General features: G+C 38.5%; 1 long non-coding RNA gene across 1 annotated transcript; it reads left to right on the forward strand.

Moving 5' to 3' along the window:
- The first annotated feature begins 4,051 nt into the window (after nucleotides 1-4,051).
- Nucleotides 4,052-22,288, forward strand: LOC310907843. Its single transcript, XR_014589733.1, has 4 exons — nucleotides 4,052-4,152; nucleotides 4,324-4,431; nucleotides 17,916-18,076; nucleotides 21,630-22,288. It is a non-coding gene; the product is annotated as an uncharacterized lncRNA (long non-coding RNA).
- Nucleotides 22,289-23,312: the final 1,024 nt, after the last annotated feature.

Consider the following 23,312-nt stretch of genomic DNA (forward strand, 5'->3'; position numbering starts at 1 on the left):
CAGCTTACTGCCTAGCACACTAAGCAAGCTGATGAAAGAAAGAAGGTACAGAATATGAGCGAACAGGCTGAGTGAGCTAGCGAGGGAGGTAACAAAAAATAGAAAATTAAATTTACATAGGCATGTAAGTCATCTAGGAACCTAACTCTGAAGTCACTAGGTTTCAAAACTGGATTGTGCATCATTGTTTTCCAGCAGATGTGAGTTTATTGAACACCACACTATCTTCAAAAATGAGATGTTGGTTCTCATACTAATCACCCCTTTGTGGTCTATGTGGCACACCAAAAAAGGGGCAAGAGATGCTGGGAAAACATGGGAAGACATGAGAAACGACAAGTTCAACTTTATGTCTGTACATTACTTACATCGCTGGGTATTAAAACCTACTACCTGCAAAGTCAGTGGGTAGACTTATACCTTCAGTGTCTCAAAGTATATTTTAATAAAGCATTAATTAAATAAAATATTAGGCTGCTTGGGTAACATGGGCTGCTGATATTGAATTAATTTAAAGGGACAGTCTCAGGTTCTCACTGGACTATTTATATACTCTGCACTTCCATTTACATTGCAAGAAAAGTCCAGGACATGGCTTGCCTGAAAAAAAGCTCATTGTGTTTATTCATAAGAGAGATATCAGAGCCCACAGTATTTTGAAAATAATTAATTGAATGCATAACACTACAGTGAAGGCATTGCAAATATTCCTACATTGTGGGAGTACCAACAATGCAAGAGGTGACTGAATATTTCCTTTTCCAGGGCACTATACTTAATAGCTTTTGTTCAGTTTAAGAGGACTTCCACTTTGCTTTAATGATGGTATTTCATTACTGTCCATTTACTGAAAGAAGTTTATTGATGATATAAGCTTGGTGCATGATATATGCAGTCAAAAACCATCAATGAATCACCATGAAATAAAGGCCATGAACATAGAAAAGGCACCAGTCAACGGATGTTTCTGTGCTATGAAGTAAAGTGTTTGTATCGGCACTCAGCTCTCCCTGAGGGGATTACTGACTGAGTCTACCTTAAATTTTTTCTTCAAGATGTCTAAAAACAAAGAATTACTTGGCCATATTTATATACATTTAAATAGAATCACCAGTTCTTGAAGTGTAGGCATTTACTGCTGGTAGAAAACCTAGAGGATTTATACACTTTTTGGCATTCTTCCCACAGTGACAAATTGTCCTTTATTCAGAGATTCATTATTCCAGGTGATGAACTCTTGCCAAAATTTTCAAGCTCAAGTAACTAAAACTAGATACCCGGAGAAAAGGTTCCTAAATTGTTCACATAGACTTCCAATTCCTGACAACAAATGAGATAAATTAAGGAGTGTTGCACATGTGAAGCAATTTTGAAAAGAATTTTATTAAGTCATTTGGATGACAGAATGCTGTCGCTTGAGTATGGAAATGCCTGCAGATTTTACCTGAAAAAGCAAAATCCATAAAAGATACACACAGGGAGGACAAGTGAATAAATTAAATGTTTTAATAAGACGGAGAGTGATACAGCAGGGGAAAAAAAGTAAGTAAGTAGTAAATGATTTATCATTTTCTAGGTAGCACGTTTTTTATGGTTCATTTCCTCCCCAATGTGAAATCTATAAAAAGAATCTTCAAGGAAATTGTGCAGAGTGTGGGGTTTCATTAACATATTACAATTACCCTGTGGCCATTCCTTGCTGCTAATCACAAGACCACAACAACTTCTAAAAATACAAACCCACAAAAGGGTAGCTGTTATGAACAGATTTCTTCCCTCACCACAAAAAACCTGAAGTTTAAGAAAAGAACCCAGACTCTTCATCATAAGTAGGCTTCAATTTCTGTCTACACTCTGTGCTTCTCACTTCTATAGCCTCAGAATTTGTGACTGAGCAGCACTGTTTGGGCAGCCTATTGCCTACTTGAAGATGTCAAAAGCAATGACTTTCACAGATTTAAGATTTTATCATACAAACTGGACAGCATAAGTGAGGCTATTTGTTAAGCATTTAATAATATTTTATCAATTGTCCAGAGTTTACATCTCACCACAGATTCTATCTCACCTTGAATGTAAACAACAAACGGAGGAGAACCTGAACTAAATGGAGTTGTCTCTGGTTGGTAGTTGAATGGCTTTCTTGAAACTGCTTGCCTGAGGCAGGGAAGGCAAGGAGAAGAGGGTGGGACTTACAATGTTGAGAAGTTATTAAAACATTCATAGTTCACACACAGCTCCTTCAATAGGAATGACTTCAAATGAGTCACAGAAAAACAAAACTGGTGAAGTGTCTGGAGCACAAGTCCTGTGAGAAGCAGATGAGGGAGCTGGAGGTGCTTAGCTTGGAGGAGGTTTCTCCTCAACTCCCTCAAAGGAGGTCGTAGCCAGGTGGGGGTCGGCCTCCTCCCAGGTAACAAGTGATAAGACAAGGAAGTGGCCTCCTCTTGCACCAGGGGAGGCTTAGATTGGACATTAGGAAAAACTTCCTCATTGACAGGGTTGTCAGGGAACATGCTACCCAGGGAAATGGTTGAGTCACCATCCCTGGAGATTTTTAAAAGACATGTAAATGTGGTGCTGAGGGACATTGTTTAGTGGTGGAATTGGCAGTGCTGGGTTAATGGTTGGACTTTGATGCCCAATGCACTTAGTCTGATCTTAGAGGACTTTTCCAGCTGAAATTATTCTGATTCTATGTACATGAGGTAGATTATGGCCAGCTTTTCGTACAGGAACTGCAGTGGGGTTTGTAGGTTTTTAGGTAAAGGATTTGGAAGAAGAGCTGACAAAGGCGTACTGGTCTCAACCATGTCTTCAACAGAAGCTAGTGCTATTAAGATTTTAATTTAGATGAGAAGATTGCTAAAAGGATTACTAAAATGTTGGTGAAACTTTACTCATGCCATCTCATCCAATGTCACTTTTAATTCCATCTTTCTCTCTAGAAAAGTGTCTGTGGTTGTTGCAGTTATACTGGTGGCACTGGTGCTAGTCCAGGAACAGCTTCTCTTCTGTCTTTACCCCTCCATGTTAATTTCAAAGCAAATACCAAATAATCTCTATCAGGGCCAGCAAGCTCATTATGTGTGAGTTAATTTGTTAAAGTCAATGTTTTCCTTATAAACTGAAGCCATGTTTTGTAAGCTAATTTTCATTAACAATTCTTAACAGTGCATCGTGATAGAAACATTTTTTTTTTGCCATGAAATTATTTTGTATTAATATTGTACATATATTAATATATTTGAACAGTAGGATAGAAGGATAGACATTGTGGCTTATTAAGATTTCCTCCAGTTTCTTTATTAAAAATTTCCGTTTCTACATATAAGAATATTGCTTTTCTTATTTACCTTTAGGTTTGGATAATTATAAGTATAATGATAGCAACCCATTTTTAGAGTCTTTATTTTCCTCCAATTATAGTATATTTTTTCCATTTTTGTCTGTCAGTAATATCACACATTTACATGTATTCAGAAGACATCTTATTCGCACATTGTCCATGAACAGAGATATTTTATAATATATTTTTATTTTCTAAGGTGTTCTATGAGAACACATTTCAGTCTTAGACTGAAAGAAAGGGTTTGTAGTAACTAGATCTAAATTCTTGATATTTCTTGTTCTTACTATTCTATTCTATGGCTGAGGACCTAATCTTCATATTCCTGTCTTAAACTGCAGTAAGTTTTGTTTAAGTATGGCTAACAAATGGGTGATTAATTATTAACTAGCAATCTCATTGCCTGAAAGTCTTGTACTTGGCACCCCAAGTATTGGTTTTGTTAATTTTATTCTTATCTGATAAATCTGACCTGATGTCTTCATACTTAAGAAAACACTGAAAGACCCAAAGCTAAAAGCAAGCCTCTGCTTGGACAAAAACATACTTATGCTAAAGCCATTTGTTTAAAAAACATTTAAACTTATGAGTTCAATCATAATAAACTGAAGTCCTTCAGAAAGTCATTGAAGTTCTCCACGGTTATACAAACAGAGTAGATTCTGATTCTGCAATCAGATATACATCTGCTTAAAGGAACATTGACTTTAAGCAGTGTTTATGGGGCTTTCCCAAATACTTGCCAGTGATTTTACTAACCTTCCCTCCAGATGTGAATTATGATATCACATCAGATAATACAGGTAATTTCACCATTTGATAGCGCCCCCCAGAATTTATTCTATCCCTCCTCAATACCTCTTTGTCTGCCTCACTTTAAAATTGAAAAAATTAATCTCATCATCTCAAACCTTGATACTTTTTTCCCTACAGAAATTCTATCTTTCTCTGTGGATCTGTTATTTTTTTTTTAGGTCTGAGGAATCACTGCAGTCTGGGTGTGTGGAAATGGCCTCTACCCAGACAAAAGGCAGAGCAACATGTATAGCCCTGACCCAGCAACATGTACAGCTCAACCAAAGGTAATTTCTCCTAAATATGTTATGGATTAACCTCAGATAATGTCTCTGTTTGGGTTTTGATTTTTTTAAGCTACTGAAAGTATTAGGAGTTAGAGTTAACATGGAGGAGGAAGAGGGAACAAGCAAGGACTGGCTCTTGCAATGGGGAGTAGATGCTACTCAGAATAGCAGGGCAGACACCTGGGAGCATAACCTTGCCCTGCACATATTGGAGAATGCTCCAAGGCCGTGGCCAGGGAGGAAGTGCTAGTGCTTATCTTACAGGTCCTGTCCTTGTAAACCTTTTCTGTAAAAGTTCCTCCACAGACCACGTTGCCTCAGTTTGCCTGATCTGTATTAGGTTTGGCGGATTTCGCTATTGCTTTTAGTTTATGGTGTCATGTGAAGCAACACTTTAGGTGAAAATGGGTAGAAGGAAAGGTTATCACTACTGTTCTTAAAAAAGATTAATATTAGTAAAACTGGTCCTTTTGGGGCATTCCAACCACCCAGATATCTGTTGGAGGGACAACATGGCAGAGCAAAAGCGCTCCTGGAGGTTCTTGGAATGTGTCAATGACGATTTCCTTACACAAGTGGCTGAGGAGCCATCAAGAAGAGGTGCCATACTGGACCTTGTGCTCACCCATAGGGAGGAGCTGGTAGGGAATGCAGCACTCCAAGGCAGCCTTGGCTGCAGTGACCATGAGACGGTGGAGTTTGAGACCTTCAGGGTTGTGAGGAGGGCAAGCAGCAAGCTCTCTGCTCTGCACTTCTGGAGAGCAGAGTTTGGCCTCTTCAAATACCTGCTCAGTGGAGGATGATGGGATAGAAACCTCGAGGGCAGAGGGGGACAAGGATGATGGCTGATATTCAAGGATCACCTCCTCCAAGATCACAGACAATACATCCCAAAAAGGGAGATATTGGGAAAAATCTCCAGGAGGCCTCAACGGATGGGCAATTAGCTGCTGAGAAAACTCAGAGTGAAAAAGAAGCTTTCAGGAGGTGCCCTAAATTGTCATGCTAAATTCAGCTTTTGGATTTTTCTGATGTTTTCTCTCATACCTAACATATACCAGAAGGAACCGCCCATGGGTGGTTCACTGAGGCATCTTTAAAGACAGGAATTAATCATCATCATCCACCCTAAAGAATTAAAGTAATTCTCCCTATTAGATTTGCATATGTTGCAGAGCTAACCAACTTTAAGAGCAGGCAATAATAATAATAAAAAATAATTCCCTTTCCTTCAGCAAAACAACTTAATTTAATTTGACCAGCCACAGGGAAAAAAACCAAAACACCAACCCAAAGAAATAATCCCTTCAAGAAAAACATCACTCTTCTGCCAACTGTGTTGTTCCCAAAGTGTCACAGACTGAAAGCCAAAGTTAACACTGCCTTCTCAGTCATATAATGGCAAAGCAGGGAGTCCAGGGTGCATACAGGTCATCCAGTGTAAGAAACAGCTTCTCATCTCACTTGCCAACACTGCTGCATGACAAACATGCAATATTTAAATGGCAAATGCAATATTTAAATGGCAAGGCAGATAAGGCATCCCTCTTGTTATGATTACATTTTGACCTTTTCTGAGTTGCATAATATTAGAGTAATTGTATAATCGGTCTCATTTCTTGTGTGCTCTCCCTTGGAAGTACCCAACCAGCAGTGATTCTCGCCCTCTTGTAGGCAAAAGCTATTTCAAACCACCCACCTATCAGTTTTATCGCCTTCTCTCACTCTCAACTGGTTCATGTCCTTATTGGATATAATATGCCTTCCTCCCCTATGGCGAATTGATGTTATTGAAATTGACTTTTTCTGAATGCTATGAATATAGCATGCTGCAGCTATGAAATAGTTGAAAGATTTGGATCACTAAATCTTTAACAATTATTGCTGATTAGCAAGTAGCATGCTTCAGACTAACTTTCTCTTTCTATAGCTGCTCCATTTCCTTCAATAGTTGCATTTTTTGCCAAGTTATGATGTAATAACTATCCATATCATGATTTGAACTAGTGGTTAATCAAATTGTGTGTAATGAAACAGCAGGGTTTTTTTATTTGCTTCCTGTAATGCTGTTTGTTTTGAATTCCACGCTTTTAACATTTGTGCTGTAGCTTGGCTATGGCTCTGTTATAATTATTTCAGATGTTCACTTAGCCATTTGAGAGATAGGCTGTTACCAACAGGAATATTCTCAAGGACACTTCTAAAGCAAATAACTAAACAGGACTTCTTAGGTGCTTTGATGTCCTTTGTTTTTCAAACATTTGCACTGACTTATTTTCCTATATAATTATCACAATCACAAACTAGATCTGATCAAAGCATTCTGCTGCTTATGAAGGTTGAAACTTTTAACTTTTTGGTTTTGGTTTAGAGATCTTGTGCTTACAGTTTTAAAAACATCTAGGGAAGCCCTAGTTGGCAGGTTTATATGGATTTGTGTCTCTGATACAGTCATTTTTTTGTAATTTTATGTGCAGAGCAAGTACTGGATCTACCTTCTGGGTTGATGGTACTGCACTGCAGTGTAAATACTAAAAACCCAAAGCACTGTATTACGTGAAGTCACTAAGAAGGAAAGCTGTATCATGGCTGAGTACAGTGATTATTTCTTCTGCCTTATTCTACACTAAAAGCAAATATTGTACATGATTGGCATAGATCTACTGGCATGCGGAAGTAAGAAAACAGAATACATGATAGTGGTTTCCATCCCCATGGTCAAGTAGCCCATGTACTTCGCTCCTCTAGCAGGGAAGGTGGGCTGTCACACCATCTCAGTGGGCTTCAGATACCTCACAGGCCGTGAGCTGAGCACATCCCCACAGGATTTCAGGAAGCAGTCTTCCTGCCAGCCTGCCCACAGCTCTCCCTCACCAGCTGGTTGACTGTTACCTGTATTCAGAACTATGGTAATCTGTGAAACCAGTCCTGCAACTACAGGAGTGAGCACTTTGGCTGTGCTGCAGCAGGGCCAACAGGATGGTGCTCTCGTCATGTGGCCTCTCCTTGTCAAACCAGTTGTGTTATTGGCATTGCTACCACTCTTCCTGTTATCATTACTGTTTTGCTACTTTCTCCACTCTTCACATAGTTACCCTTTATTGATCTTCACTGAATCTTCCCATCTTTCCTCTGCTTCCAGCTTTACTTTTAATGTCTTTCATAACAAACACAGAAGGAGAAACAAACCTGTCATTTATTTTTGTGCCCACCCTCTTAAGTGCATTCTTTAAATGAAATTTAATTTAGCTGCTGCAGCTGTACTCATTGCTTAAAATAAATATATTAAGAGGTGTAGGAAATGGTCAGGTATTCAAGGAAAGTGCTTGCACTTATGCTTGTTGCTGACATTTGCAATGCTCTTTAAGAGGCCTGAGCTGTTGCAATATGTTTCTGCAGGATAAAATGACTTAAGATTCTATTTCAGTCTCTAATTTCTATCATTAATGAACATCTCTGGTGACACTGAGATGGAACTTCAAGTTTCCAATGCGTTTTCCAAACGGAATAGGAGATAACCCAAGTGTCTTAAGCAATGTTAGGCCACAACATCAGGACTGGAGATGAGCCAACACTAAGGTCTGTGTGGCAGCTGTGTCTACCTAAGCAAGTTGACTTAATGTTGAGTGAGCTGAAGTTTAAGAGAACAGATTTAGAACAACAACTTTCCACATAACTTTCATGGAACTATTGAGATGCTTTAAGAAAGGCACATAATGAGAAGTTTGCAAGCTTTTTTTTTTTTTTTTTTTTTTAATTTGTACCTTTTGAGTTGTGCTGGACATTTGGCACATTGTGTTTTCTTGCTTTCTAGATGTAGCACTCTGCATATTTCTAGAGTTAAAATAAATTGCTGTTTTCCAGTGCTGGAATAAAAAACAGATTTAAAAAATGTCGGTAAAGAAGTGATTTGCTCTGGATAGACGTCCAAATGATACACACAGAGAATTATTATGTTTGAAGCTTAGGATGACAAAGTAGAGAAAGATATTTCATACTGCCCTATTGTGTGTGGGGAAGTGTAATCCATCAACTACTTTGATAAGCTTTACCATTTTTTTGGAGATTGCTGTGAAATGATCTCATGAGCTGAATCAATTTAGACATTCCAAACAAATGTCTTTTAAAATGCCCAAATGATGTATATGAAGAAACAATTGTTGTGTTTGTGTCTAGAGATCAATGCATTTTTCTTCATTTGCATTATGTTCTGACACTTCTGTAGCTTCCGGAGTTGCATTTCAGTAGGACTTGCTGTTGATTTATTTTTAATTTGATCTTAATCTCTTAAGCTCTGTGTTTTTATCTCCTTTCTTTTTGTCATTTTATTTACTTAAGTATCAGCACAGTTCCTCAATAAGAGGCTTGGAAAGAGAAAGCTCACATTGTCTGGCTTCACTAACCATCAGCTGTATTACCACATGCACATCTATCAAGATTAGTTACTTTTCCAGTACATAAAATCCATTTATGTAACAAGAAAATCAAATAAACACCGCTGTGTTTTCTTAAAATCTCTAGTGTCCATGTCTTTCTTTGGCCACATAAAAATGATTTCTGGGAATTTAACAGCATAAGGTTTAGTTGTTTTGTTAAAGTCTCAAGTGAACTGAATAAAAAACTGGAGCTGTCAATATTCTATCTGAAAAGGGAAAAAAGGTGAGGTTGCCTTTTGCTTGAACAATGTGAATTTAAGTAAATGCTTTGTTATTTCAATATCATTTTACATGTGATACATAGACACTTGCCTGGCTCTCTCAGCAATGAAAACACATTAGTCTCCTCCAATTGTTCTGGAGCAGACATGTGGAGCAGTCTCCCATTTATACCTGCCTCCAAAAAATAGTGGTCATCCAAGAGATCCTGAGGAGGTGAGTCAGTGATCTATCACAGTCCAAAAGCATGAACTTAGTAGACAATATAGCCAAATTCAGAGTGAGGGGCAAACCTGGCTGCAGGAAGTCTGGGAGATGTGTCAGACCTGTGGCTGGAGGTCCACCTGACTTGTGATGGACACCTCATGTTGGGGAGAGCTGTGGGGCTGAGTGGAGGTGAGCACAGAGGGGCCAATTCCACTGCTGAGACCACAAGCATAGGTAGGATAACGTAATGAGGTCTCTCTTTCAATAATGAATTTTGGCAGGAGTGTCCTGCCTGCTCCCATCTCTGAGACCTTGGATTGAATAGGGGGAGAACAGGGCAAGGCACTACAGATACCGGATACCAGGCAGAGCAGCCTGTTTCTTCCTCAGACCGTGGCAAATATTGACAGGAGGGCTTTAAATTTAAGATCTCACTGGGTCTCTAGAGGGGCATCTTCCTTTCCCTGCCCCAATTCTTCTTCCTCCCCTTTTCCATTAACCTTTCCTGTACCCAGGATCCTGACACTTTGTGCTTCCAGTGGGGCAGCTGACTAGGCTTCTGGGGTGCCTCACACCATACAAGTGTCTATGCCAGTGGGAAGTTTTCTGTTCCCCTCAGTTTTCTGAGAAGGACAGCCCTAGGGAAGGTTGCAGCAGTTCCCTGAAAAATAAAGATTATCAGCTCTTCTTATGTTTTCTTTATTTCAGGCATGTTCATACCCTGCATGAGAAAAGTTCCAAGTAAAGTATGAAGACGGACATTTCACAGAGTCAAACTGGTGCCAAGACAGGCTTTTAAGGATAAAGAATACTGTGCAGGATTTATTTTAGGGCGGTTTCTGATTAGCTGCTCATTACTATTATATCTGGATCACAGCACTGGCAGTTTTGTATAGTCAGCTGTTTGGACAGAATGCTCATTATCCAAAGGTAAAGGAAATGTGGGAAAAAATTACTCTAAGAATTTCTTTTTTGCACCTTTTTTCTCTGTCTGATTATGTTTCCTTTATTGCATATAGATTCTTTTTTAAATTAAGAAGGGTTTCTAAATGGATTCCCTGTCAGCAGCAGTAGAAATGGACCAAATTTTTAACTTTTTCTTTAGATTTATGGGTATCTGGAACTTGCGGAAACATAGCATGAATACGTGGAAATTTTTTTATGCTGGTCTTTTCATATTTGATCCATAAATAAATAGCATTTCATTCTCTAGTCCTCATTTCCCTGTTCACCAGTATCCATCTTCATTTCCCAGTGGAAGTCAATGCCATTCACTGTGGCATGTGCTTTTCTGGGCTGGTATTTCTACATGGGAACCAGGATATGTGAGTCTGTGTGGGGAGGGGAATGACTGGTTACCAAAACTGGGAAATGCTCCTGGAGTCCACAGAGCAGACATAGGTTATGTCAATATCACACTATGGGGCACAGTTTAAGGCATTTCCCAGAAAATAGTCTGAAATTATTCTATTCAGGTCAGCTCCAGTTCTGGGGAAGCATGGGAGGGGATTGTTTGGTATTTTTAGGGCAAGCCCTTTACATGTTCCCTAACATGAATTTCATTTTTGGAACCTCTTCCTTGAGAAAGCAAATGAACAAATATGCACGTCTGTATGAAAGGTGATCTATGGGACACACCTTAATTCAGAATGTGTGTTTGAAAAGAAAGGTAGTTCCTTCTTCACTGAGTATTCACCAAGTATAAGCAAGGCATGTGTTGTGAGCACTATTTTCATGAGTTTTAAGCCAATAATGTTAGTTTGAGGAAGGACCAGGAATTTAGAGTGTTTCAAGTTAGAGCTGAAGAATTTGTGCTGGCTTCTGTGAATGTAAATTTCTCCAATGAACTGTGTTTGGCTCTAGTTAGGGTTATAAATCCTTCATTTTCACAAGCACTAAATTCATTGACAAATTTTGAAAAGTACCTTTCGTTTTTTCTGAGTGTTGTGTCACAGAGGAAGGTTGAAGACATGAGAAATGCTTGGGCCAAATGCCTCCTTTGGAGTAGTTGATTTGGGTGAAATATCTAAGGAATGTTAATCCTTTTAGTTTTAGTCATGTTTACAACTAGCCATTTTAAAGTGATGCAATGTGAAAATTCAGATATCACTAAGCATGTTATGTCTGCAAAGGATGGAGAATGATTTGTCAAGTTATTACCCAGTATCCTCTTAAGCTCTCATCATTGTATGATGCTGCCAGGCTTGCAATAATTCAAAAATGCAGTAGGTTCCTTCAGAGAGCCTTGCAAAACACCACTCACAGGTAGTGTAATCTGACACGATCCTTGTAGGCTTTTGTTTACTCTCCACATGCACTAATAAATCCTTAGCAAGCTCTTGTTTACAGTTTGAGGAAAGGTGGTTTTTGAAGATAGCAGGGTCGCGCAATCCATGGTACTGCTGCCCCTTTTAACTGCAGGCTGGAGCAATCCATGTCAAGCCTCCCTGAAGGATACTGCACTACAAAATGCAGCAGTAAAAAGACAATACTTGGACATTTAAGAAGTCAAGGATTTAAAGAGACAACCAAAATCAATTGGACCTTGATCTAATGGGTCTGAAAACAGACACAGAGAAGCTTCAGGCACTTTGACTTGAAAAGTACGTTGTATAGTGTAGCTGGTGTCTTTTATGTTTGGCATGGAAAGCTCTTTAATATTTGTAGAAAGCAGCGTTCCTATGTGTTCTCAGCCTCATGGCCTCCCCTCGTACTGCTGCCTGGAAGGACATACATACTCCTTCAGAAAGAATGATGAATTACCTCTTTCCTTATTTCTGGGCCTGATGGCTGGAGTAAATTACTTTACTTCAAGTACTTACTCCAATTTCACCAGTTATTAGGCCACCTGTGGGGGCTTGACCCTGACTGGATTGCAGGCACTCACTAAAGGTGCTCTATCACTCTTCTCCACAAGTGGACATGGGAGTGAAAATATAATAAGGGGTTCATGAGCTAAAATAAGGTCCAAGCGAGATCACTCACTGGATACCATCACAGGTAAAAAAGACCCAACATTGGGATATTAATTGAATTTATTACTAACAAAATCAGAGCAGGACAACAAGAAATAAAATAAATTTTAAAAACACCTTCCTCTCCACCCCTTCCTCCTTCCCAGCTCTACCTCTTCCCACTCAGCTGCACAGGGAGACAGGGAATGGGGGCTACAGTCAGTACATTAGACGTTGTTCCTGCTTCTGCTCAGAGAGAAGAGTCCTTGCTGTATGAAAGGATTTTGATAGGTTTGTGTTCAATCTGAAATGCTTTCTTTGTACTTTGCTGAAGTTCAAATGCAGGTACGAACAAAATATGTGATACTGCCTGGTTCAGAAGCTGAGGTCTCATGAAGAAGCCACATTATTGCACTTATTAAAATATTCATGACACTGATTCTTTCTATCTGGTTTTTTTGTATTATTTCTCGCCATGTCTTGGATTGTCCATCATGATTTTCTGTTTAGGTTAAACTGCTAGACAGAAGCTCAAAATATGTGGATACACATTTTTCTTGAAGAATTTTATTTTCTTTAAATTAAAAATGAAATCCAGTCAGTAGTATTCATTACAGACTTTTGCAATGCAGACACCCTGACTCTCTTGAAGTTTGTGGAGAAAAACAGATATTCCCAGAAGGCAATTCCCTTGGCTTGTGTGGATGCCTACTCTGGGAGGTGATTTGTGTTTTAAAAGTTCCTTTTTTTTTCCAATGGATTGTAAAAGACTCTATATGACTAAATTAGACCAGTCATAGGTGTCTAAAGTCTTATCAATCTTACCCTGAAGCTCTTCTATATGCAGGGAAAGCTTCTCAGGATTGGAATTAATGTGTTTCTTTTTAGTTCCAGCATTATTTTTCTGAATTTGATTGTTTTTCCATCTGTCTGTCTTAAGGATAATATAATAACAATTAAGTAGGAGCATTGTGTGTTAAGTCCTCTGCACCTACAAAAAGTGTAGCTCTTAGTAATAGATATTTTCTTTTGCAAAATTGTAGACAAAACTGAAATGTAATTGCATTTAGCTTATCTATTAAAATCCCATATATAAAAAAAATAAACACAGGGAAAAAACACATACATGCATGTGTAGCCTAGACTAACCCGCAAAAATAGCAGTTTGAAAATTGAAAAGTCAATAGTGAAATCAAAAATTTCTTCAATGGTGATATGTTTGTAATGATTTTTGCATTTAGTTCAGCTTAAAGGGGAGCTGGATTCTAGCCTCAGGTCCCTCCTCTAGGTGATCTCTGAAATAATCAGTGATTTTTTTTTCCCCCTAGAAGTTCAGTCCACTATTTCTTGTGCATGCCAACTCTCCAGTAACTCCCTGCAAAATTTCAGAGTTCACTCAGAGGTGAAGTAACTTTATAAATTGCAACTTGGCAATTCCAGACTGATTTTACTGGCATAATGCTACAAAATCATAGAAATCTCCACTTGCCTACCTGTAAAGCATCAGCCAGAAAGGGTGGCTGGTATTTTGTCAGCATAAATACTCACTTAGTTTTTAATCTATCAATAAGAATTAGCAAGCAGGATACCCACATGATTATTGGGAACCCTTCTTCAAAGCTATTCTTCAAGAGGCTAAATGTATGCAGCCTGCCTTTCAACCACTCCACAATTGCATTGATTATGTCTCAAGGAGGAGACACTTGGCACTTAATTTGTGAAAAGCTTTTTGTCTGAGTTATGTCATGTTTATTATAACAGTATTATAACATTCTTTAGTCCTGCAGATTTACAGTGTAATTTGATGGAGGAAATTCTGGCAGCAACCCACACACTGTGCTCCTCCTTTTTTCTGGGTGTTTCTCACATTGCAGTGATAAAAGAAAGGTCGCGAAAGTTGCTGCGTGGAGCAGCCCTGCTTTTAGCAGGAAAGGATATTCCTTCAGTGCACATTCCATAATTACCTAAGCATGCACAAAACATGAGTGTGCACTGGGCGTAGTGGCATGTTAGAGGGCTGTTGATATGTAACATGAATTGATGTGTGAGATTGGACTGTACTAATTGAACTGATTACATAATTAACTGGAACAAAAGCAAATTGTTTGCATTACCTGTATTTGGAATTTGTAAATTTGCTGTGGGTATTTTGGATGGATACTTTTCAAGCTGTGTGCTGTTTGTAGACTGTCAATTTTAACTACTCACTTTTCAGGGCTTGCATTAATCATGAGGTTCAGTTTCTGTTCTTTAATTGGATGACTGAAGACTTTTAACAAATGATTTTTTTTTTTCTTTTTTTTTCTGGAGGATACACTTCGGGTATGCAGTTTTTAAGATTCAGAAACTTAAAATGAAATTGTCATTTCAATATTTGTGCATAATGTATTTTGTAAGCACAAATCTAATGTACTGAATTCAAGCTGTGTGCTAGATAGAGCACTTCAGGGATCTTTTCCCATCATTCAGCTTTAATTAATATACCTAGATCTTGGTAATGATTGTGTATGTCAAAGATCTATTGGAGATAAAGATCATTCACTGTGCAAGAAATATGTTTGTGAAGCTCTTCTTTTCATGTTAGAGAGTATCTGGAAAATGGATACTAAGCCCTTAAACACTGACATCCAATAACCATCTCAATATGGCTCTGGAAAATGTGTCAGATGGAACAAGTAATTAGTAAGTGGCATGAACAAAGAGAAATCACTCCTAGTTAAGTAGAATATTGTAAATAATGGATTTTATTCAAACAAGCAAGGTTCTGAATTACTATAAAGTAAATATCAATTATTCATTTAGTTTAATATTTTATTGCATCCCTCATAAACATTTACATTAGAACAGCAGTGAGCATACCCTAGAGATTCAGGCTGAGCAAACAAGCTCCCTTCCTGCTTCCCAGGCTTCCAGCCTGACTGTCCATCACTGTGCAAACCTTGGATGAAACGAGTTGAAAATTGTACCACTTGCCGAAAGTCCAAGCAGTGCCAAGCTGCTCCATCATGCAGGGAGCCAAAGGAATGTCTGGAACTTTAGTACCTTGCTTAGCATGAGATGCCTGGTATAGTAATCTCTTTTAGAGATAGCATGTTTGTCTAGAAATGAAGCAGCATGAGCAGAATTCTTACAAGCAGCTCTAGATGATATTTTGGAAGAATCATACTGAGAGATTACTGACTTACAAGAGTCTTGCTGTAAGAGAAAAGTGTCTGACTGAGAATGAAGGACACTGATATATTTTTGTTTGTGGCAAAGGGGTGCAGATTTAGATGAAACCCTTGCACAGGGGCTCTGTGTGTGGGTGAAATGTCCCTGGAAAGCTGCCAGAGGGAAAGCTCCAGGAACTTTTATACTAACTTTCCTACTGTTGTCTGAGCCCTGCTTCAAGAGGATTCACTCTGAGGATATGCAAGTGGTTCAGGTTTTGTGGCTTCATTTTGGTAGCATTTTTATTACTTATATCTGTGTTTCAGGTTGCAGCTTAATATAACCTCACTTAATGCTGGAAAGCACCTAGCCATTACTGAATTGACTTCCACAAAGTCTGCTTTATTTTGCTTCTTAATTAAGGCTAATTAGAGTATTTCTGGACAATAGTTCAGTCAGCTGACTGTGTAGCTGTGCTGCTAACCAGGATATTTAGTCATGGCTATTGTCTTAGCCATGATATGCAACACCTACAAATACGCTGTAAGAAATGGACTTAAGCAATATATTCCCTTCTTGTGGATCATTACACAGGCATGACATAACAAGCTTCCATCAGGATCAAGTAGGACCAGAAGTTAGGTAATGCTGAATACCATGCTCAACTTTACTTAAACTATCCCTTGATTAATTTGGAGTACTTTTGTGAGGATGCAATTCCTTATTTTAATACTGCCTTATTTAGCAGCCTTTCCCCCCAAGTTTTCAGGCTTCTAATCTTCGTTTTAATACTTGTGATATTGTGCAAAATAAAAATAAATGAGATTGAAGTAGCAGCTGGTTTGAGTGAAATCCTGGACGAAACATCCTGAGAATAAGAGAAGCAACCTTCTGGCAATCTTGCAGAATGACGTTATCATTAAGTGCTTATTCCAGAAGAAGTAGCTAAGTAATCTGGACAAGCTACTTGATGCTTCACTGTTTGACTTCTGTGACTGAGGGCCAAGAGTTTCACAGGGTGTTTGACCCTAAAGTTGAAGGAAGGTATTTTCGATGTTCTGCCAGGGTTTACAAGTGAGTATTTCCAAGCACCTAGCTCTCATGGAAAACCTCAATCTGAAGATTCTTGGAAAAAACAAGAGTGTCTTCATAAGATCTTCCTGCCCTTTGAATTGCTATCCCAGCAACATTGTCAGAGAGATATTTAATTTTCCATCAGAATTGTGAGTTTATATGGTGGCACAGTAATCTTCAAAAAGCCCTTTACCCTGAGTGCAAAGCTGCACTGTTCAATGGAGCTCTAGATTGACACCAGCCAGACAGCCAAGAGATCTGGGCTGTGAACCCAACCCACTCCCTGCTTCTCTGGGTAAACAAGAAGGAGCCAACTCAACCAACACTATGGTAAGAAGCCAAATGATTTTGGCTGTCTTCTTTTCCAGTCTTTTGGATTTATCCAATTAACTTGTTCCATCTAGTTCTGAAGCTTTTATGAGTGAATTTTTCAGACCTTAAGCTCCATGGCACGTGTAATGATCATGACTACATGTTTAACTATCATTACTTGGCAATGATTTAACATGACACAGAAAGTTCATCATAATCATAAGAAAAGTGAATCTATTCTGAGGAACCAGCTTTCACTCAATTCAGTAAAGACTGGGTGTCAACTGGACATATAAAAATTAAATTCACTGTAAAGCTCTTGTCTGACATATATTTTTTCTCCTGGGATTAATTTTGTTATTATTCCATTTGAATGAGAAAAAATGCCCTTTGGGTAACACTTTATAATTCAGTTGTTTTAAAAGGCTCTTGTGGAACATTGCAGTGCCAGTATTTTATTGAAACAATGATATTTGGCCAGATGAAAGTGGTGAAGATTTCATGGAAATAAAAATGGCATTAAAATTCTGAATTTTTGAAAACTGGAGCAAGTGGGCACTGACAGTTGTCTGTGGGTGCCTGAGGATGCAGAGATACACTTCCTGAGCTGTTTTCCGTATTAAATCCTAAGAAGTGGTGAATAAAGAATAATGGCCTGTTTCTCTTTTCAAGACAATACCAGGGTCATGAGAGTGCCATACAAAAATTTGCATCAGCCAGTCAGGTCTAAAGAAGACTTTGATACTAGAATTCTCACCTGCAGTTATTTTTACTGTCTCCTGTAAGCTTCCTCCAAAGCTAAAATCTATACAAGAGGCAAGTGTCCCTCCTCTCCGGAGTAGCACTGGCAGGAGTGTTTTTATCCCTGCAGCACAATGAAAATGTGTTTTACACCCTTGAAGAAATATTGCCTGTCCATAGCACTATGTTATGCTTGAAGAGGGTGAATGAAAGAGCCAGACAATTTGACTGTGATAGGGAGAAAGAAAAAGGAAGGAAAGGCACCTCACTTCAAAATGGGAGGTGGCAGGAAGATGGATGAACTGAGGAAGATGCATTTGGGAAGGGAAATGAGTTCTTTCAAGATGAGTGACCATGCTCTCCCTTTCATCTTGCTCACTGATTTCCTTAGGCTCACACTTCTCAAGCTCAGGTGACAGATGAAGCAGCCCATCCATGCACTTCCAGCTGGAGGAGCAAGGAAGAGGATTCAGAAGGGCAAAAGGCTGGGGAGATGCACCTTTGTGTCCCTTGCAGTGGCTACCAAGGGGTGAAGTCTTACTTTCACCAAAGGTGGGTTACATCAGCCCTTGATCACCAGCAGTTCTGCTGCTGGGAGGTGTGACTGTGTTGGTCAAAGGTGTTCTGCAGCCTCCACTACAGCTTTTGTGTGGGGAGAGTTCTGCCATGGCTGGGAGGGCAGATGAGAGAGAATGGATATGGCAACCAAGATATCACTTCTGCAAGGTGCTGAGACATTTATCTGAACCCAAGCATTCAACAATGTGCTAACAGGGGACCCTTTACTGAAGTGCCCCTGAGAGCTAGGTCTGCCTTTCCAATTCTGTTTTTTCTTGGGTGAAAGTGGGAGAGAAGCCTTCCTTTTTTTTTTAAATCGTGTTCACTTAGTAAATACTTCAGATAGGGACCATTCCTATTTTGTTTGTGGGGTTATTCAGTAAGTTTAGTTGTTTGTTAGGCAAGCTGAAATTCTTCCATGGTGGAAGACCTTCTGCCAAGTATTAATATTTTGAAAATATAAACTGTATTTTATGTAATACAAGACTTTTGTGCATAATTATATTAATTTTGGCACTGTAAATTCAAGGACAAGCTTGCCAACTCAGTATTCCTGGAATAATAAAAATAAAATATGTTATTTCTTAAGATTCTGTTTTCAATATATATTTTGAGGGCCTCATCTTAAACTAACAAGATGATGTAACCTGTTTTTGTCTCTTCCTCAGCAGATGTGCCTCAGGGCAAAGGTTGGTGTTCAAAGAAAGATTTTATTTTTTTAAAACAAAGTTGATTGTAACATGAACTGCCTAATCTTAAGAAGCCTTAACAGGATGTTTGGTGAATGTCAAAAATGTTAATTTACAACCAATGCCTGTGATATCCCAAAGAGTCTCAGTCAAGAGCATATTCTTACTAGCTTTACAACTCCTATATTTGCTTAAATTAATTTTAAGATCAACTGAAGTTTGAAATTCCTGAAGGTGACTAATGCTACTCTCTCTTAAGACTGTGTGCTACTGGCATTATGCTTTTAATGTAAAAGCTCTTTTACCGGGAATGTAAGCACATGAGAATGAGAAGAGGCCCTTCTGAGTAAAAGAAATAAAAGATTACTAGTCTATCACTCCCCCCAGAAAAAAAAAAAAAAAAAAAAAAAATCCCATTTAATCTGTTAAGAGGTGATGGGTATGTTATCCTTAATGCTGGTCCCAGAAAACAACTAGGAGCTGCAATTCTGCAATAAACAATGGCATTGGGTATAATGGTGGATGTGTCACAACTTTGGTGTGTTCTACCCTCAGTATAACTGGTCTGTCACGCATCTTGGTCCATTTCTGATGTTTGTCGCACTGTTCTACTCGCCACAATTGTTTTTCCTCTTTCTCTGTAGTTTTTACAGAGATATCATTATTTTTTTATTTTTCAGAGATAAATAGGATGACTGAAAGAAACTCAATTATGATTTCAGGGTCTTGGAGATTCTTCAAATTTTTTTTTCTAAACCAGAGGGGTGCATATATATGTATATATATATCTGTCTGTCTATCTATATATGCATGTAGTACAGTCCAAGATGGCATGGTAGTCAGGTTTTATGAGGAATTTTGAGAAAGACTCATACAACTCTTTCAGCAGATGAAGATAACTCCTTGATATCCCATTACAACATTGTGTACTCTCTTATAGGTCCCTCCAACTCCCTCATTTACCATGTGTGCACACACACCCCACCTCCAGTGAAGCAGGTGCACTACAAACACTTTAGCCAACAGCTCCTCTTCCCCCATGCTGCACTTATACCTGTCGACCTGGTAATTTGCTAAATCGTATGGGAGCAGCTCAGAAGCTTTAGCACTTCTTTTCCCCTTCATGATAGCAGAGTGCTACAAGTGATCATATGTCCATAACAACAGGATGAAATATTCTATCACCTTTCCAACATCTTAACAGCTCTGCTTTCCCTAAGATTAGGGGGTGAAAGTGGCAACAATAATGCAACTGACATTTATGATAATGCCACATGCTGTCACTTAGAATCAGACATACTACAGGATTAGTAGTAAATGTTGTAAAAATGCCAGCGCCTTCCTATATATTGGGCTCAATTCCTTATTTTCTTCTGGCAGTGACTTAATTCGTTGACTTTCTTTATATGCCCAGCATTCAGGGATTTGTCATAGTCTGAAGGAAGTCTTAGGCAAGTATAGCTCATGTCACCTCCCACTGATTCTTGTCTGATGTGTTATTTCGGTTACAAGTTCTGGTATCTCTTCAGGGTGATTTTTTGGGTCTGTTTTACTTTATTGTCTGAAAATTGATTAAATCAGTTCCAGGTACCAGCAGGCTTTCTGCCATCCATGTGTCTACCAGAAAATAAAGCTTTCAGATGTTCAGTCTCTTCAGCTGAAACTTCCCATAGAAAGGCATTTTTAAGTTCTCATGATGAAGTCTAAGCCTGAAAAAATTCTTAGTGATGTGAAGGGAGTTACTTTGAAGGTTATCAAAATTTTCTTCTCTTTCTCTCTCTGTTCTCTGTATGGGCTTTGAAAAGCACTGTATTATGCTTTGACATTGTAGAAACCTTCTATCACCCTGAAGCACTTGGATTGAATCTGGAGGAATTAGAGTTAGCAATGACCAGCTCAATCTCTATTCTCTGTCTGATTTGGCTAAGTAAAGGAAACCTTTTCCAGAAGCCCCTAGGGCTTTCCAGATGAAGTAGGATGCAGTAGGGAAAACAGCAATATTTTTTGCTTTCACTAGGGCCAACAAAATCATGAGTCACATCAGGTAGCTCTTTAAATTCCATGCAGAGTGTGAAAATTTGTCTGGAAAGTGGCAGCTTTTTTTATTCAACAAACCTTATCCTTTAGTGTGATGTGAGGGAGAAAGGGGTAATTATTTCTTCATGCACATTGTGCATTGTCAACAGTCTAATACATTCTAATCAACTTCACCAATAATAAGGCACTGGAATTTGAGTTATATGTGGGTATCAGAAAGAATAATTTGAAGCCAACGGGGCTGCACAGGTATAAATGAGGAGTTACCTTGATCTGCAGCTCTTTGTTGAGGATGTTCAGTGAAATGAAGGAAGTTCATCTTCATTCTCAGAACCCAGCATGGTCTTGCAAAGCTTTGCAAATTGATGGCGAAGCCATAATTAGAGTGAATGCATTTGATATGGAATTGGAAAATTATTTTAAAAATTGCAATTTTTGGAGAGCAGCCCTACAGTTTAGTATTGTGAGTAAGCTGTAAAGACTGGGAATTTTGGTTCTAGTAAGGAAAGTAATTGATTGCAGATGGAAAGATCCGGGCAAAATACATATGTTGGCAGTAGCAGCTTTCAGATTCAGGGGTGCAGTGTTTGGGACTGTGCAGTGTGGTTATTCAAGTTTATAAGCACACTTTTATTAGAATGTAAATTTGAATGCCAAAGGCGTAAGCCACACTGCTTTTAACCAAACCAAACAAAACATTGTTTGCCAAGAAGATTTGAAAGAAGGCTTTAAAAACATTCCCCACTATAGTGTGTGCTTTTCTTACTTTCTTGAAATATTTTTTCTCAGAAAATAAAGTTTCCTTCTCCTTTATTTTTCAGGCTTCCGTCTGTCCGCTGGAGTGGCAGAGTTCAAGTCCTTTGGTTTCAACTGGTGCTATTTCTTGCAACTCCTTATATGTAAATACATTGTAGTAGTCAAAATACTTGTTTCCCTCTTCTAGTCCTCTGTTCCTTTATTTCTCCCTCATGTTTAGAATGGTATCTAGGGAAAGAAATGAAGTGATTTGAGGCAGAATGTGTATTTGAATTGGAAGCTCCTTAACAGATATTTTATTCACTCTAGAAGTCATCAATTAGACTTCACTCCAGATTACTAAATCCTCACTCAAAATGCAGTGGGGTGTTTTTTTTTTTTGGTGTTTTTTTTGGTGTTTTTTTTTTTTTTTTTTTTTTTTTTTTTTTTTTTATTAGGAAAGAATAGGAGCTTGGTCTCTTTTACTGCTAGTGACTATGACAAAAGCATGAGAAATGAAAACAGGAATGAGAAAATGTCATTGCAAAGAGGAATGGAAGATAACTGGGTGTAATTACTCTTGGTGCCTTGCTGGCAATATTTAATAAATAGTTTCATCAGTTATTCTCACATAAACTGGCTATCATTTCTTCCTGCATGTTTCAGCTGAAAACGCTTTACATATTTCTCTGTACCAATGAAAAAGATTGCACAAGGAGAGAGGCAGATTTTGGCAATGCCTAGTGTTGAGTGAATAGAAAGTAAAAAATAAAAATATTGCGTTCAACATCTGGATTGGCCTCAGCAGAGTTGAAAGGAGTCCAAAATGTTTCCAGTCTTGTGTGCTGAGTACAAATGACATAGAAGTCATACTGGAAGGGAATATTTTAAGAGGAAAGCATTTTTTTGGCATTCATATACCTTTATTTCTTCAGCAGAGTGTTACTTTGAAGTTGCGGGAGATAAGAAATTTTTAGAATTTACCCTCATCTTATTCTGAATGATTAATATGTTTAAACACCATTATAGGAGGCAAATAAACTGCTAAAGAATATTAAAGAGCTCTTAAAATAAATTATTCAAGAGACCTATCATGAATTATCCATTGATACAAATATAAATAAATAGCTTTATATTGGTTGTGTAAGCCATCTGAAACAACTTGACCAGCTACATAACATGAGGTTTACCATCAGGTACCTAATCTGTCGTGAAGTATATTGCCTTCCTTAAATCCAGTTTTGTGGTTGCCTTATTGTGCTGCCCTCTTTCTCAGATGTTGTGTCAGCATTTGTTATGCCATCACAGTGCAAAATAGGATGTCAGTTAAGCAATGTAAGTTTCTCAAGGTGTGGGTTTTAGAACAATAGACTTTTTTTTTTTTCAGTCTTCACCCTTTTTCATCAGTAAGCAGTGATTTGCAGGTTTTAAATGCTCTCATCTGGAATATGGAGATCCATAAAACTTAGGAGGCCTCTTGAAAGAGCAGATTGTTAGGAAGGAGCTGGGCATGGGCAACTGCTCCTACCTGTGTGTTGGAGTATGGTTCTGATTGACTGGCAACACAAAAAAATCAATAGTTTTCCTTAATTGAGGTTTTCTTGGGGTCAGGAAGTGTGGAGACCTGATAACTTTAACTAAACTGTGTGTCTGGCCACCACCACCAATGCCAACAAATTAAGCACAGCCCACAGCCAGCAGTAAATCCCAATTTGTTCCCCTTCCCTAGGTGACCATGAATGAAAATGGTGTGAAACTGGCACGCCTGA

Source organism: Zosterops lateralis, assembly GCF_965231275.1.
Source record: "Zosterops lateralis genome assembly, chromosome: 3".
Classification (NCBI taxonomy): domain Eukaryota; kingdom Metazoa; phylum Chordata; class Aves; order Passeriformes; family Zosteropidae; genus Zosterops; species Zosterops lateralis.